Source organism: Sinohyriopsis cumingii, chromosome 1 (genome assembly GCF_028554795.1).
Source record: "Sinohyriopsis cumingii isolate HCF-2022 chromosome 1, ASM2855479v2, whole genome shotgun sequence".
NCBI classification, from domain to species: domain Eukaryota; kingdom Metazoa; phylum Mollusca; class Bivalvia; order Unionida; family Unionidae; genus Sinohyriopsis; species Sinohyriopsis cumingii.
This window is the reverse complement of record NC_142961.1, coordinates 135,090,279-135,106,240: the sequence shown is the minus strand read 5'-3', so window position 1 is coordinate 135,106,240 and position 15,962 is coordinate 135,090,279. Positions and strand designations below refer to the sequence as shown.

General features: G+C 35.5%; 1 pseudogene across 1 annotated transcript in view; it reads left to right on the top strand.

Moving 5' to 3' along the window:
* The window catches only part of LOC149807902 (proto-oncogene tyrosine-protein kinase Src-like), a 180,501-nt pseudogene that overhangs the window by 65,271 nt on the left and 99,268 nt on the right, over positions 1-15,962 (top strand). The window contains exon 4 of the transcript XR_016423733.1: positions 2,912-3,023. The product of XR_016423733.1 is annotated as a proto-oncogene tyrosine-protein kinase Src-like (transcript). The remainder of the gene's footprint in view (positions 1-2,911; positions 3,024-15,962) is intronic.

Here is a 15,962-nt window from a genome sequence, read left to right as displayed (position 1 = left end):
TAAGAGCATAGGCTCGTAATAATCTCCTCTTTTTATATTTTATCGTTCTTCTATCATTCTCTCTCACACACACACTCTTTCTGTCTGTAGTTATATTTCTGTTCTTTCTTCATTTTGATTTCTCTTTTTTTATTTTTTATTTCCCTTGTTTCTTTATGAAGCTGACATGTTTAAAACTCTATTTTCGTCTGGTGTTTAGCTGTGATGTTTATGTTGATATATAATACGTGGCTTAGAGATGGCCCTTGCAACCTACAATCATGGACAAAAGTTAAATGCACAATATAGGTATACATAAGAGGTATTCTCACTACTGCCAGTATTTAGGGAAATATCCGTATGTGAATAACATATTCTGCACTATTTTAACCCTTTACCTCATAGAGCATAGTTACAAAGTGCAGCGTGCTATGAATAGAACATCTGTTACCTAGTCGACCCCATATGCATAGGCCTGCCCGTGAACTGTTAAGCAATGTAGTTTATGTTACGTTTAACAGATATTTTAATCATTTTACATTTTTGGTACCATCTATTATATATGGAAAAATTTAAGAGTAAAGTCCGATTGTTATAGCTGTGTAATTATTTATCACAGAATTTTTTTTAATGTGCTTTAAAATCTTGAGAGAACTTGTTCACCGTCATGTCATTGAGGCCACGTGACCAACTGTAGCTGCTATTTCTCATACTCGAAATTTACAAGTTTTTCATCTGCGTCTACATCACTAAGTCATCTGAATTTGATAATTTATAAAAACTAATTGCTGCCTACATCAATATCAGAGCCTTTACCTTGGTTATTGAATCTTTCATGGTTGTGATTCTTAAGTACTGAATGAAATCCGCGACCGCCACTTTGGAGAGTGGAAATTACGACCCAGTTACTTTAAATAGCAGATATAGACCAGTGCATAAACAGTGACCATGTGATCTAATGTAATTGTCATTCGCAGAAATGAATGTAGTGTCAAATAGGGGTTTTCCCCGATGGTGGCGCTACGAAAACCAGCTTAAAATGGCTGATGTTTACAGCCAACGTCAAAAGGCGCTTCCATGCAACTTGAGTAGAGGCGTCAAAGATGCTTCTGTGCAAATGGTGTAGAGGTGTCCAAAGACGATTGCATGAGGTAAAGTGTTAACCATAGTTTATGTATGTTTTCATGTTTATGCAGGGTTTAACTGCACATCAACACAGTCCTGGCTATATAGTGTTGAGTAAGTTAAGGTATCCTCAAGAAATGAACACAAATAAGAAACAGAAGGTATAAAGTCCTTCAAACAGAAAGACATTTTTGTATCTAAACCACACTCATTTAAGAAGTTGAATACTTTCTTAGCTGGAATGTCATCAGGTGATATATCCCAGGGCCAAAAGATTGGCTCAATTGTTTGCTTTTTATGACATGTAGGAGTGTGCATTGAGTCAGTTCTAAATATACAAGCCAGCATTGGAATTTGGGGCCATTATGATCGATTAGCTTGCAATATTGTGTAAGGGAATTACTTATGGGTCATATGCATAGCTTGAAATATCCCCAAATATTTTATTTTTCTAATTTCATCAAATTGTTCAAAAAAAGAGTTGAAATGTTCCTCATTTGTTCAAACAGTGTTCTTAGTTTAGCCAGGAAGGTTTTCTCGACACCTCTTGAAGGGGAAATAGCTCAGACTCAAAACTAAATAATTATAGCATTTTGAGCACATCATAAATCTAGGTCATGACAATTTAGCAGTCTCAGATAAATATACAAATTAAGACAATTTTCAAAGTTTAATGAATCTAATTTAAATTCCTGCAAGGTTACACATGGTCCAAAACTTTATGAGCGCTAGTTTTATACTCCTGAAGGTTTTACCAGACCAGCTGTAGAGATCATTGAGACCTTGTCAATAAGCACATAATGATTATGTGATGCCAGATATCAGTGAAACATTTGTTATATTTGGGTGTACATTTGAACTTTTTATAAGGTTAAATATAGTGTGCCCTTTTACGGGATAAAGTGAAATAAAGCGATGGAAATATTGTTTGAGGAGTTGGTGATAACTTCATTTATAATTTTTTTTCTCAAACCAATCTTTAATATGTTAAAATGTAATCGCATATGTCCAAAATTTGTTGGAATTAGTGTTTTAAAGAATGCTTATTGTTACATGAGAGTCTGTTTAGATTCTAGTCTCAGACTTCTCGATTTTGAGCAAAAGTGTGTTCCCACTTAGATTAGACTAAGAGAATATTCTGTTTGCATTGAATGCTGCCCACTTAGCAGAATTTACTGCAGATCTTGATTTTTTAAAATTATACATTTAATATATCCAATTTCTCATCTTTTCCACCTTTCACAACCTTTTGGAACTCTCTTTTTTTTTTTTTTTTTTTTTAGCAAAATCTTTGCCAAATATGTCTTTCAAGATGAAAAGGCAAGGTTACCTTCACAAATACTCATCATTTGCTTTCAGCTAATTTTAACTGATGCAGACATAAATCACCCAGATCTATTAGTAAGAAATTAACAATTACATTTAATTTGGTGGAAATGTATATAGTCAGTTCACATTTCAGTTATAGTATTCTTTAACTTTGAGGTACACATTAATGTGTTATGTTATTAATTTTAACTCTCACTGTCTCATTCAAAAATAGAACATGATCAGTTTGATCAGTTAATCAGTTCAGTAAGATGTGGATCAAAGTTTAAGCTGTGATTGTACCATTTATTTTCAGTTATCCTTAGCCACCCTAGGAACACATTCCAAGGACTTGGCTTTTTAATAAGACTTGTGATAAGCATATCTGAAGTACCAATAATTGTTTTCCAGAGCCATCTCTAAATATATCCAGTTATTAATTCTGCAATCTTTTAGAATAAAAATCATTTCACATTACAAGTTAACATTTTTTTCACAGCATCCAAGTGTTACCTCCGTGCTCTGTATGACTATGACGAAAACAATATCAGTTTCAAGGTGGGCGATATCAGTTTCAAGAAGGGCGATATACTTGAGCTGATAGATAACAGGTATTACATTTAAGATAATTGCTGTGCGAGCCAGCATGTGTAGAATTCTTGGTCTGCTAGCCCCAAAAAGATGTAACCATTTCAGAAAAAAAGTAACTTATCCTTATTAGTTACTTAATTATAATTAATTATCCTTTTCAGTCATTCATTTATACAGTCATTCATTTATAGCTAACTGTCCTTTCAGTCATCTAATTATTACTAATTATCCTTCTCAGTTATTTAATTTTAATTAATTATCCTTTTCGGTCATTTAATTATATCTAATGTTTCTTTGATACAAAAGCAGTATTAACTTGCACCAATAAACTTGTAAAATACCATTGGTTTCAGATAATCAGAATCAGATAATGATTAAACGGAAGTATTTGTATTTTGCTAGCATCTGCCTAGTAGACTATTGCTGGTTTTGAGCCTGTTTTTATTATGGTATTTTTTTTATATCCAAGCTTTAAAAAAAGATGCATTATAATTGCATAGAATTTGCTTTATCTTTTTACTGATGCATCCATGTGTCTATCCATCCTATCTTATTTATACAGTGTCCTCCTCAATTAAAAGAAAATATTGAAGTATTAATAATGTTTCTCTGTGAAGGCTATATAAAGAAGATAGGACTGTGCTATGAACTTCATTAGATTGGCATGCCAATATGTGAACCTCCGGTATTCAAAAGTAGTGCTGATATAAAAAATATAAGCAGTCACCATAGCTCAGAGTTTGCCCACAGGAACACATACTAGTCTCATTGTAAGCTCAACATGATTAATAGTCACTTTTACCAATGAGCAAAAACCAAAGGTTTGGAATTAAATTGTTTCATTAGTGGATGCTTGAGAGGGAGTGTTTGTGTTTGAAAAGAGATTTCTTCTTTAGAACTATTAGTTAACTTGGAAGGTGGATAGTAATGAATTCTAAAGTCATTTACAAATCGGTCGCTATGAATCACTGTTTTTTGTAATGTTTCCAAGTATATCAGAGGTGATATGGATCAAGTTGTTCTGTAATCAGTATCAGAATGACAGATGTGCTAACCTGATCTATGGTGTTGGATTAGATGTTTCAGCAAATATTATAAATAAATTGTTAGATCTTTAAAGAAAAAAGTTTTGAAGTATTGACATATATTCATTAGAGCAATGAAACACTTTTCAAATCTGTAATCTTTTTGAATTTTTCTCAGACTGATCCATCTGTAGAAAGACAGTTATGACCTTTGCCTACCTGTTACAAATGCACAGCATATTTCTTTGAATGATGTCCACGAACCTATCTACTGTCAAAACGGTTTTGCATGCATATGAATTTATATGCAGAAAGTTTTAATAATCCTTAGATATGTATATGCTATGAATCTGAAAAGTTAAGCACATCTGTTCTGATAAGGGATGAAGTTTAATTTAGAACATTTGAGTATAAAAAACACAACATTTTGAAAAGTGAAGTATTTGATTAGTATAGTTTTGACCATGTGTTATAAATGCTGTCTGTGAAGAATATTTGAAGTATTTTTCTTTTTAGTGTTGAGTAAACATTGACCAGATACACTGAAATAATTTAAAGAGACCTTTATTATTACATTCTGCCAAAACAGAAATAGTAGGTGCAAGAAGATATAGGATGGTACAGCAGTATGCCTATAATTATGGGACTGATGTTTTCTTTACTTTTATTAGCTTTGCAAGTGTTTCTTGGTTCAAGCCTTTGACAACTTCTATTTCAAATCAGAGGCATAGTCAAGAAGATTAATCTCTGACTCTGCAGTTGAAAGAAGTTTCTCTTTTAATAACATCAGTGGTCTATGGACAGTATGCACAAAATCTTGGTTAAAAATCTACTGATTCTTGAACTGATTCCCTAACAGCAAACAACAGCAAATGAAAACATTCCCAATCTTTTCCAGTACATATATCAAAGCAATATGAACTGAATCATATTCTTCAAAGTTTGATTAAATATTTCCAAAACCTTGAGACTTTAGTGAGATAATTAGATTTAAAACATTGGATGCCAAATGCATGTGTAACTTGGTGGAAAAATTCCAGGCATAAAATGTGACCCTTGATCAGACTGGACAGATTGGGAATGCCAAACAGTGTAATAAACTTTAACAAAACTTTTACTATGGTTCTAGTTTAATATTCATCAAAGGAATTCCCTGTTGAAATCTTATGGGTGTGCACATTATAGTCAACAAATATGGGTTGTTTGACTTTAAGTTGGTCTTTTGTAAGGGATTGACACAGTCTACCTTTATTCTGCTAAATGGTTTGTAAATAAAAAATATTTCAGCTATACTGATCAACATCATTCTCAAGAGATATTTTTACCACAGCTCTAGTAACTGCACAAGCAGTGTATAAATCAGAGTTTTCATTTTCATTATGATCAACTTTTTTGATCCATACAAGATTGTCAGTTACAAGTGGATTATACACGACATTATCTCCAGCTAGATCTGTATCTAGTAAAACAATGAATACCGTTAGTTAAAGAAAGCACTGTTCCAACTATCATGGGTTCTGAGACTAAAGCTGATGAAAAATTCATATAATGGAAGGCACATAAGAACAAGACATCTGGGCAAAGTATCTGACAATAAAAGAGCCTGAGAAGCTCCTGTTTCCCTTACTATTTTAATATTGATAGGCTTGTCAGCACCAGCAATAAGTGACATAGAACCTTTTGACATGACGATCCCTAATTTTCCTTAATAAACAGACTGAGGTTTGTTTGACCCAGCAAATATATTGCTCTCAATACATGACTATTACCTTGCCTTCTTAGAAATCGGAGCATTTGTAGTATTCTGTTGCTTATTTTTCAAATCTGTGCCAGAAATAATATGCCCTTCCTTACAATAAGTGTGCATAGGAAGAGATATGGATTTCTGATCAGTCTTTTCAGAAATTTTATTCCTAAAAGGTGTGCCAGATTGAGATTTGGAAGATGAGGGTGAGATGATTGGTATTTTTGTACCCAAAACACAGCTGAGAGGAAAACTTATAAACAAATGAAACTTCACAAGTCAAGAAATAGTTTGTAGCTGTACAAGCAGCATTTTGTAAAGTTTCCACCTTTCGATAATCAAGATAGGTTTTGATGAAATGATTGAACTCTTCAGCTAATATGAGTTTTATCACGTTATTGCAATCTTGATCATCTATCACCTATCAAATAGTTGCTCATTTTTCCTTGCAAATTTTACATGGGTCTCTACAGTTTATTTTCTACAGTTTCTAAACCTTTGTTGACATGCCTCGGGCACTAACTCATAACCTTTCAAGGTACGCTCCTTAACCATATCATAATTAGCTCTTTCTTATACCGACAGGGAAGTGTAGATTCCGTGAGCTTTGCCAATAAGTACACATTATAATAATGAATTCCAGTGCTCTCTTGGCAACTGCAGATATTCAGCATTTTTTCAAAATGAAAAAATTATTGATCTGCTTTTTCTTTAAAATAGGGTATTAACCTTACATTTCTAGTAACATCAAAACTAAAACTTGTGTGTTAAAGAGAGGAGTGCTCTCTACCTACCAGTCCTAATTCTTTTAATCTAAATTGTATTTCCCTTTCTTCTTTTTCTCTTCTCTGTCTGTCTGTCTCCTTTTCGTATATCTGAATTTGAATTTGCTGCATCTGGATTTCTCTCTCTCTCTCTCTCTCTCTTGTTTTACTATTCTTTAGGAGAATCAGATGATCTTAATTTCTGTCAAATATATTGGGGCAATAAAAATATAAAGCCTTGTATATTCTGTACATTTAGAGAAGGTTAATCACCTTCTTTTGCAGTATGTTTACGCTTTTACTTTACTCAAAGAAATTTGAGCAAACTTGAGCACTGACCGAGAGGCATACTGTGTTGATCTTCTCTTGAACATTGTAAATTTAGCCTGCTGTTTCAGGATGAAAAGTGATCCTCTAAGATGTGGACAATTCAGTTCCAGTTGACAGCCACTTTTGTTTTTTTCAAAAGCAGCCCAACAAAAGCATATTCTGAATTATGTTACACATAAATATAAACCATGTTATGACCCAGTCATGAGGCTGGATATACATGCACACAGCTTTTAACATTTTTAATTCTTACTACATGTGTACTATAAGAGACTGAATATTTAATTTATGGGTCTATATTGTTCTTTCCAACTCGGATAATTTTTGCTGATTCATTCCTCACAAGATAAATTTATTTAAAATAAGAAAAGAATGGCAAGGTGTCCTTTTTATAACACTGGACAACAAATTTTTACAAAAGTCATGTTACTGAAATAAAATTAGTCAATTCTTATCAATTTTTATGTGCTGAACACGAATATGACAGTCAAATTGCAAAATTGGCTCTAGTTTTTTTGTAATCTGCAAGAAATTAATGTTTACATAACGAAATGCATTCCAATAGTAAAAGGTCAACTGTAATAGCCTACCTATAAAAAATCAAGTCATTGACTACATCTTAGATTTCTTCGCCTGTCTCTTGTACAGCTGTTCGGGAGCATCTCTGAGGAGTGTCCAGCAGTAGTCAGCCAGCATTGTAGTGGACCATTTTCCCTGGTATCTTTGTTCCATTGTTGCGATATCTTGATGAAAACGTTCGCCGTGTTCATCACTAACAATACCACAGTTGCTAGGAAAGAAATCCAAATGGGAATGAAGGAAGTGAATCTTTAGAGACATATTGCAGCCAAGTTTCTTATACTTCATCAACATGTCTTCTACTAGTACCTTATAGTTTTCTGCCCTAACATTTCTGAGGAAGTTTGTAGAAACTAGGCGAAAAGCATTCCATGCTTGTTTCGCGTCACCTTCCAGCAAGTTGTTGAACCAGTCATCTTTGAAAAGCTCTCGAATCTGAGGACCCACAAAAACTCCCTCTTTAATCTTTGCTTCGCTGAGTTGAGGGAATTTTTCATGCAGGTATCGGAATGCTGGCAAAGTCCGGTCAATGGCTTTCACGAAGTTCTTCATCAAACCTAGTTTGATGTGAAGGGGTGGTAGCAAGATTTTCTGAGCCTCAACCAGAGCTGGGTGTTGGATATTCTTCTCTCCAATGGCTACATTCTGCCTGTGAGTCCATTCCTTCCTCATGTAGTGCATTTCCCTTGCTCGGCTATCCCACTCGCATAAGAAACAAATGTATTTTGTATATCCTTGCTGCAGTCCCATTAAAAGGGCAACTACCTTCAAATCACCACAGAGGTGCCAGCTGTACTTGTTATACTCAATGGAATTCAGTAGCTGCCTTAAGTTATCGTATGTCTCTTTCATGTGGACAGCATACGCTACTGGAATAGATGGAAGAATGTTTCCATTGTGCAAAAGCACAGCCTTGAGACTCAGTTTCGAAGAGTCCACAAATAGTCTCCATTCTTGTGGGTCATGAGTGATTTTTAAAGCATTCATGAGGCCCTCAATATCGGAACAGAATATCAGATTACTTTCCTTTCTGAAGAAAGGTTCCAATTGCTGGTGGCGCTTTCGATATGCAGTAATTGTGACATCTTCTTCTAGAAGATTCCATTGTTGGAGTCTTGATCCTAGCAATTCTGCCTTGTTCTTTGATAAGTCCAAATCACGAATCAGGTCATTTAGTTCTTCCTGTGTTATTCTGTGTGGGGTTGATGATGCACCACAGTGAAAATCTGGATCACTGCATGCTGATGGACCAGGAGAAGAACAGGTCGACTCACCTTTGTCTTCGTCAGATGAATCAAGAGAATATTCTGCTGGAGGTTCTGGAATAGGAAGTCCCTCACCATGTGGAACTGGTCTCAATGCAGACGGAATGTTTGGGTAGACTATTCTCGACTTCTTTCGCTTCGTTATTCCGCCGGAAAGAGGAGGAACCAAGCAGAAGTAACAGTCATTTAGGTGGTTGCTTGGCTCTCTCCACACCATTGGGACTGCAAACGGCATTGATGACCTTTTGCAATTCAACCACTGTGAAAGCTGTGTTGTACATGTAGCACAGCATATATGCGGAGCCCAAGGCTTGTCTTGGTCACCAACCTTGCATCGGAAGTAAAGATGATATGCCTTCTTCACTTGAGAATTGATACTTTTCTTCTGGTTGGCAAATGTCACTTCCCCACAAATATAGCAAAAATTGTCCGCGGTATTAACACACTTTCGAGGCATTACTGTTCTTTATTGTACGTAAATGGATAAAATAATAAGTTTTATGTAACAGTAGCTTGAACTGTCTCGCACAACGTCTAAAATATTTTAAATGCTGAACCTATCTGATTGGGCTTTATATAGTACACTGCTTACGTCAGCTTCAGCAGCCGCCTGGCATTAGTATAATAGGCCTACACATGTATAGTACACTGCTGACGTCAACTTACTTCAGCAGCCACATGGCATTAGTATTGCATTGCATCAGAAAATGATGCAATCAACTGTGGATGATGTGAGCATGATGGTATTATGCAATGTTACATCATTATTCCGGATGTTGCTGCAGTCCTACTGGAGAAATTTACACAGTGAAACATAGAAAATGAAGTATATGAATATCTTCAAAACGAGAGCCAATACAAATTTTTCACGGTTATATTCGTGTTCGGCACACCAAAATACTACAGATTAGGGCCTTTTCAAGTCAGTAATGATTTCACTGTTGACCAGTGTAATACAAATCAGAACAAGAAAAAATGTTTTCAAGCAAGCATCCCCCCCTTTAGAAAATTAAATGGCCTCTCCCTAATAAAGCAGTGACAATTGTAAACATTGTCATGAAATACTAGCATTAGAATATGGTGTGAATTTCAGCTTGGGAAAAGTGCATTATCATTACACGAAGCCATCTGACTTCACACCTTGTACTTAACAGCTCAGGTTGTGGTCTGATCACTAATGGCATAAGTTAGAAATTGTTCCTAATTAAACAGACCTCAAGGTGTTGTTAAAATGAATAAAGAAGAAAATTGGCAAATCATTTAATGTAGGGCATGCTGCTTGGATGTCTCCATATTATTTACTTTCTGGTAAGGTAACGATATAAAACAAAGTAAATAAGGATGGAAATGATGTTTCAATAACTTAATTATAACATAGATCTAATTCTTATGATTATTGTGATGCAGATATTGAAATAAGCAGTTTCCTGTTCATGATGCTTGAAGCATTTAATTGGCTATTGAGACAAGTAAACAAACGAAAAAATATGCAAACTAATTTCTTTGAATAGTATTTGGCATGTTTCTGAGTGTGTTTTGCAGCTAGATACTATGGAAAAAGTGTGACAATGTGCACACTCTATGGAACATGAGATTGTGAATTAATACCCAGTGGTGGGAATATTGGTTCTTTCTTTTTCGTCCATGACACTATTTCTAGTATGGTTACTTTATTAATTTTCTTAACACTTATGAACTTTTCCAAATTTGTAGAAATGTAGATTTGTCATTGGTCGAATTTTAATATTTTAATTATGAAGATTGCATAAACAACTAATTTTATTTCAAGCTCTCCATCTCACCACATTAACAAATAATCATTGCTTGGGTGATCTGACGAATGCAAGGAATGGATGACATTGGACAGATAGATGCAAAAGTTTGATAAAGCTGTGATGATTAATTTGCAAGTTCTTCTTTCCATCACTAATTATTTTTATACAACAATAAAACAATGAAACATCCTTTGGGTTGCACAGAATGATTCAACAAAATGCTTATGTCATAATAAACAAACAACACTGTTCATTTGATAATGGTAAAGAAAGCAAACCTGCAAAAAGCTGCTGTTCTGCTTTTAGATTAGGTTGAAGAAATTAACACGAGCAGCAGAAGGGGGGAGACTGACCCCCCAAAATGGTGTCAACCTTGAGAGGCCCCCACCCCCCATCAAGGCCCCTTTGTACATTCCAGGCCTTGTAAGAGCATTGATTTTACCTGAAGCAATGCTGATTTATTGGTTACCAAAGGTCAATCCGAGCCTTATATTAAATAGCAAAAGTGAATGACTGTGACCAAGTTGATTGACGTTAAATATCTATTGAATGACTTTCTTGGGTAATTGTTATAGTTGTTTTTTTCATTGTTTTCTTTTTCCATTGTGCGTAATAACAAAAAGACCAGAGAATTGCTAAGTGCAAAACGAAATTTTAGAATGAAATTTTAGAGATTCAGAAGGCTGCCCAGGCTAAATTTAAATATGTTAATTTGTAATCAAGTGAACCCTGGGTGCTATAAAATGATCACCCCATATGGGGCTTGGTAGGTGGCCCACGCAAGTGCACATGGGTTAAGTTTTACAAGTTTACAACGACCAATTCAATGATATTTCATCTTTTTTCAGTCGATCGCAGGCACCCTTCCACTTTTAATAATTTTTTTTTAACACTGACAAATATTTGTCAATATAAGTACGAGATTTGAACGAGAAGTAAGTTTCCACAGGTTGATCGAAAGATTGTCCATACGCTCTAACCACTACACTACCATCTGTGTTTAGAATATATGGTTAAATTTATATGAACTATGCCAGTGGTGCTGTTCAAAGCAAATTGCAGAGATTGTATCGGAGCACTCACGAACTGACAGGCATACATGCAGATAAAAAATTAATAGTATATACGAATTTATATAACACTAAACAGATCACAGAGAGTTTATTAAGTATCTGAGCATTTTAAATTAATCCTGTCATGTATATCGTAACAGGTATTGATTTTTCTTGAGTGTGGGAAACCTGTGTGTTATTATTAGCAGGTCATTGCATCACAATGCCTATTTTTAGCAGGGCTTGATACGTGAAACTGGGATGTCTAAGTTGTGAGCTGAATGAGAATTCCGGCAATACACTAGCTGAAAATAATTGTTAAATTACTGTGCATACTGAAATCATTTATGTCAACTGACATGTGATCTGTATTTAAATTGTAATAATAATAATGAGTGATTCTGCACTTACTATGGAATATCTTAGTGCCACATTAGCTCAACAGCAACTAGATACAATTAAGAAATATATTCCAGTCTGTGATTCTGTCAAACAGCAGCTGCAACAGTGTCAGGAAGCTCATGTGGAATTTACAGAGCAGTTATTTAAACCCAGCATCGAACTAACCCAAAATTTGTTTACAGCAACTGAGGCAACAAAAAAAAAAGTCTTTGGACATTACCTGCTGGTATTACTGGCCATCTTCATCTACAGTGATTGATCAATTAGATCGGCGATAACAAAATAGCATGATTATAAATAATGCCCAACTTGGACCATAAAGCATCAGGGTGATAAAAATTAATGATTACCAGTTTATAAAGTGATCTACAGAGATAGACTCGGCAATGTTATTCATGGTTTATTCAGAAGGCTAGCCCCGAAAGCTATTCCAATTGCAAAACAATTGGGTATGAGAGCCATCAAAGTTGTTCGTGATAAGGTCATTGGCATATTGGTGATGTTGCTGGTAAAGCGTTATCAGCAATAGGGGACAACCTCATGCAATTAGTATATGAAAACCACAGCCAGTAAAACTGTCCAGCACCAAAGTGATGCCAGCAAGTGTCAGTAAAATAATAAATCAAGCAACAAGTTGAAACAGCAGGTGTGCTATCGAAACATACCGTCACTGAGATAGAAAAAAATATAACCGCAAACCTGATGGCTGGGAGTGGTCAGGCTGTCGTCATTATTGGCACAATACTTATTGATCAGTGTTAGAATATCATTTTAAACAACAATGAATAAAATAAGGCGTGTGTCTGATCCGCATTTGACATGGATGCACCAGTTGTCTAGGATGAGTCTGTGCGTGATTATCAGTATTATTCTTATGAAGCACAAGAACCAAACCAACATGGATGATTCAAACTACAAGTTCAAGATACATCCAGGTATTTCTATCACACAGAGGCATTCATTGAAGTTCAGGGTAAACTTGAGAAAAATTACAATACTACATATACAGCAAATGTGGATTTGTTAATAATGGTATTGTGGCATTATTTAAAAGTGCCATGTATATGATGATAGTGGACAAATCAAAGTATGTAACAAAAATGTAGATGTTGCTAGGATGATACTCGGTCTTGGAAGATATTCTGATGATTATTTAAGGTCTGCTGGCCTATCAATGATGTTCTCAAAGGATATTAATTATCATCCTGACCATACACAGTATGACATTACCAAAAAACAATCAGCAGCTGCTGATGACGCTGACATAGCCCTTGTAGTCCATGTCTCTAATCCAGAATTCAGCCTGGGATTTGCAGCACAACAATCTCAAATTGATGCTCAAGGTAGATTCATCCATGTGATACCACTGTCGCATATCTTCAGATTCTGCAGAAATATTAGGAAAGTTATCTTTGGGGTCAAACATACAGTTAATTCAAAAGTTCTCTGACAATGATGCAATCTGGTGAGATAATGATGCAGCTGGAAGTAAAGTAATATTAACGGAACTTGCGTTTTGGATGCCAACAATGACTCCATCAATGACAGAAGCATGGCTGTTATCGTTCACAGATAGTGATGGTAAGACAGTGTTGCTATGGCTGACTATGACCACAGACTCAGTCACAAGCACAGCAAATTCATTTGCATGGCAGATAGCATCTCAGCAGGGAATTTCAGCACCACGACATATATTTGTTGCATTTCATTCAGAATTCGAAAATCAAGAAAGAAACCAAGTGGTATTTGACAGATAAAGCAATGTCTACGATTTTATTAAGAATAAATGGACATCAGGAACCTTCCAAAGACATAATACTGAGTTTCAAATATCATAGTCTGACAAGTTACATGGGCCATGATCAGAATGTCGACTTCAGCATACAGGTATCTCTGCGATTTCTCGACATTGTATCCAATCTGTTCCTTTTCGTTGCAATACTTCGATTTATATTGACAATCTGTCTTTGATATACATGTGCGAGCTATAGGTAATGATATATGGGCTGGACCTGGTGGTTACAGAACAATCGCTGTTTTATTGTCAGACAAAACAGTGTTGCTTGAAGGTGTTGGCAGATAAATGAGAGTCATTGATGCACCAGTGGAAAACATTAATTAGATCATTCATGATGTTATAATGTCATGTCATATCAGGTCAACATTACTCTGACACCGGGTCAGATTAAAAATCTGCAATTGGCATCAAAGAATGCTGGGGCAAATATATCTCTCATATAAATGGCATTGCAGGACCCAATTAAATTATCACAGACTGAACACTACAGTGATGCCAAAAGATCAAAAACTGGTGTGCAACTTGATCTTTCTGCAAATGTGATTAGCGATATGGTAAAGACCAGTGGTATATTTCTGCTTCCAGCTGTTGCAAAAGCAGCTGCACTCGGTGCTGTTGGAACAGCTGCTAGCATGGCACTAAGAAAAGCAACAGGACAAGGATTAAAGAACTCAGAAAGAAAGGGACTGGGTCTAAGATTACCGGGAATGGTATGGTGATGGTCCGAGACGGTTGGGGGTGTGTGTTTTGTTAAAGTTCCCCATGTCTAATTTTGATTTAATCGATGCTGCTCAGCATTTAAACCAGGGTTCATATGGTCTTTGAAGGTCTTTGACAGTTTGGAAAAAATGAGGCAGCATTTTCAAGGCCATGCAAGTTTGGGAAAATCGAGCAGATTACCCTGAGTTCTTTAAAAGTCTTTCAAAATTGAAATAAACCCAAACATTTTAATTTCTTTCCATAATCACAAATAAAATTGTCCAAGGTTGTTAGATTTGGATGTAGTTGAGTTTTCCTGGTTTCTTTCTTTTGATGACCCGTTACTTTTCATTTCATCATTAAACAATATTGTAGTATTTGCATTCGTTGTTTTCTCATATAACATAACTTGTACAGAAAATGTTGGCAAAAATAGGTCATGGAAATCTATGTGGTCTTTGAAAGTTTGGGAAAAGTGTTTGAATTTTTCATTCAGAATTCTGTATGAAATTTTTAAACATAAAAACTTAGAGGTGTTTTCATGCATGATCAATTACCGGAGAAACCAAACTGGTATCATTAATGTCGATGGGCGTTCTGGTCCAGGTATTCATTGGGTTGCATACGCGATTGATACAGATGGTGTTGTTTATTTTGATTCGTATGGATTGTCACCACCAAAATATACAATATATCAGTGGTACTGCCGCTTCGATCTGGTATTCAACATTATCCAACACAGACCTTTTTAACCTATATGATGTCCAGAAGTACTTGCTGTGTCAGAGTCATCATCGTCACCTCATAAAGTCTTGCATGAGTATATCAGCAGATGGCATCCTTTTAAACAGGTTGATAATTTATAATGGTTGATATTTACATAAGATCAGTTAGAAGCAAGGCCCTGGGTGACATTGATTTGTCAGCGTATGCAACATGAGATGAACTTGCTCATCTTATGCATGTCGCCGGTGTTGATCCATATGAGGTTCTTGTTTTGCAAGATCAGCATGGGCGGATAAAGACAAATATAGTCAAGTGGGTTGATATTATCCTTTGAGTTTCAGGTGCGACCAACGATAACATCATGGTATTTACTGATGGTTGAAAAATCAAAAACTAAAGCTCATCAATCACAGGGACTGTGTTGCTAAAGACGGCAATACAGTGGTTGGTGAACTCAGCATGGGTGGAATAGAATTGCTAATTTTAGAGAACCAGAATTGTACGATGACGCTCCAACAAAGAAATACATGGGCAACAACAACATCGTGATTTGGGCCTCATCAATAACAATCAGTGATGGATTGGCCAATTTCAGATCTGAACATAATAGTCATGTAATCACGTTTACAAATTTTCACTGAAATGTAGGTAGAGTCGCTACTGATTTCTTTGGAAATTCAATGGTTGCAGCGTTAAGCTCACAGAAATCAAAGAAAAAGTAAAAAATATTCAAGATTTTGTTGTTTACCTAACTTTATTCATCAACGTGGTATACATAGTAGCATCTGGATCAGCAACAT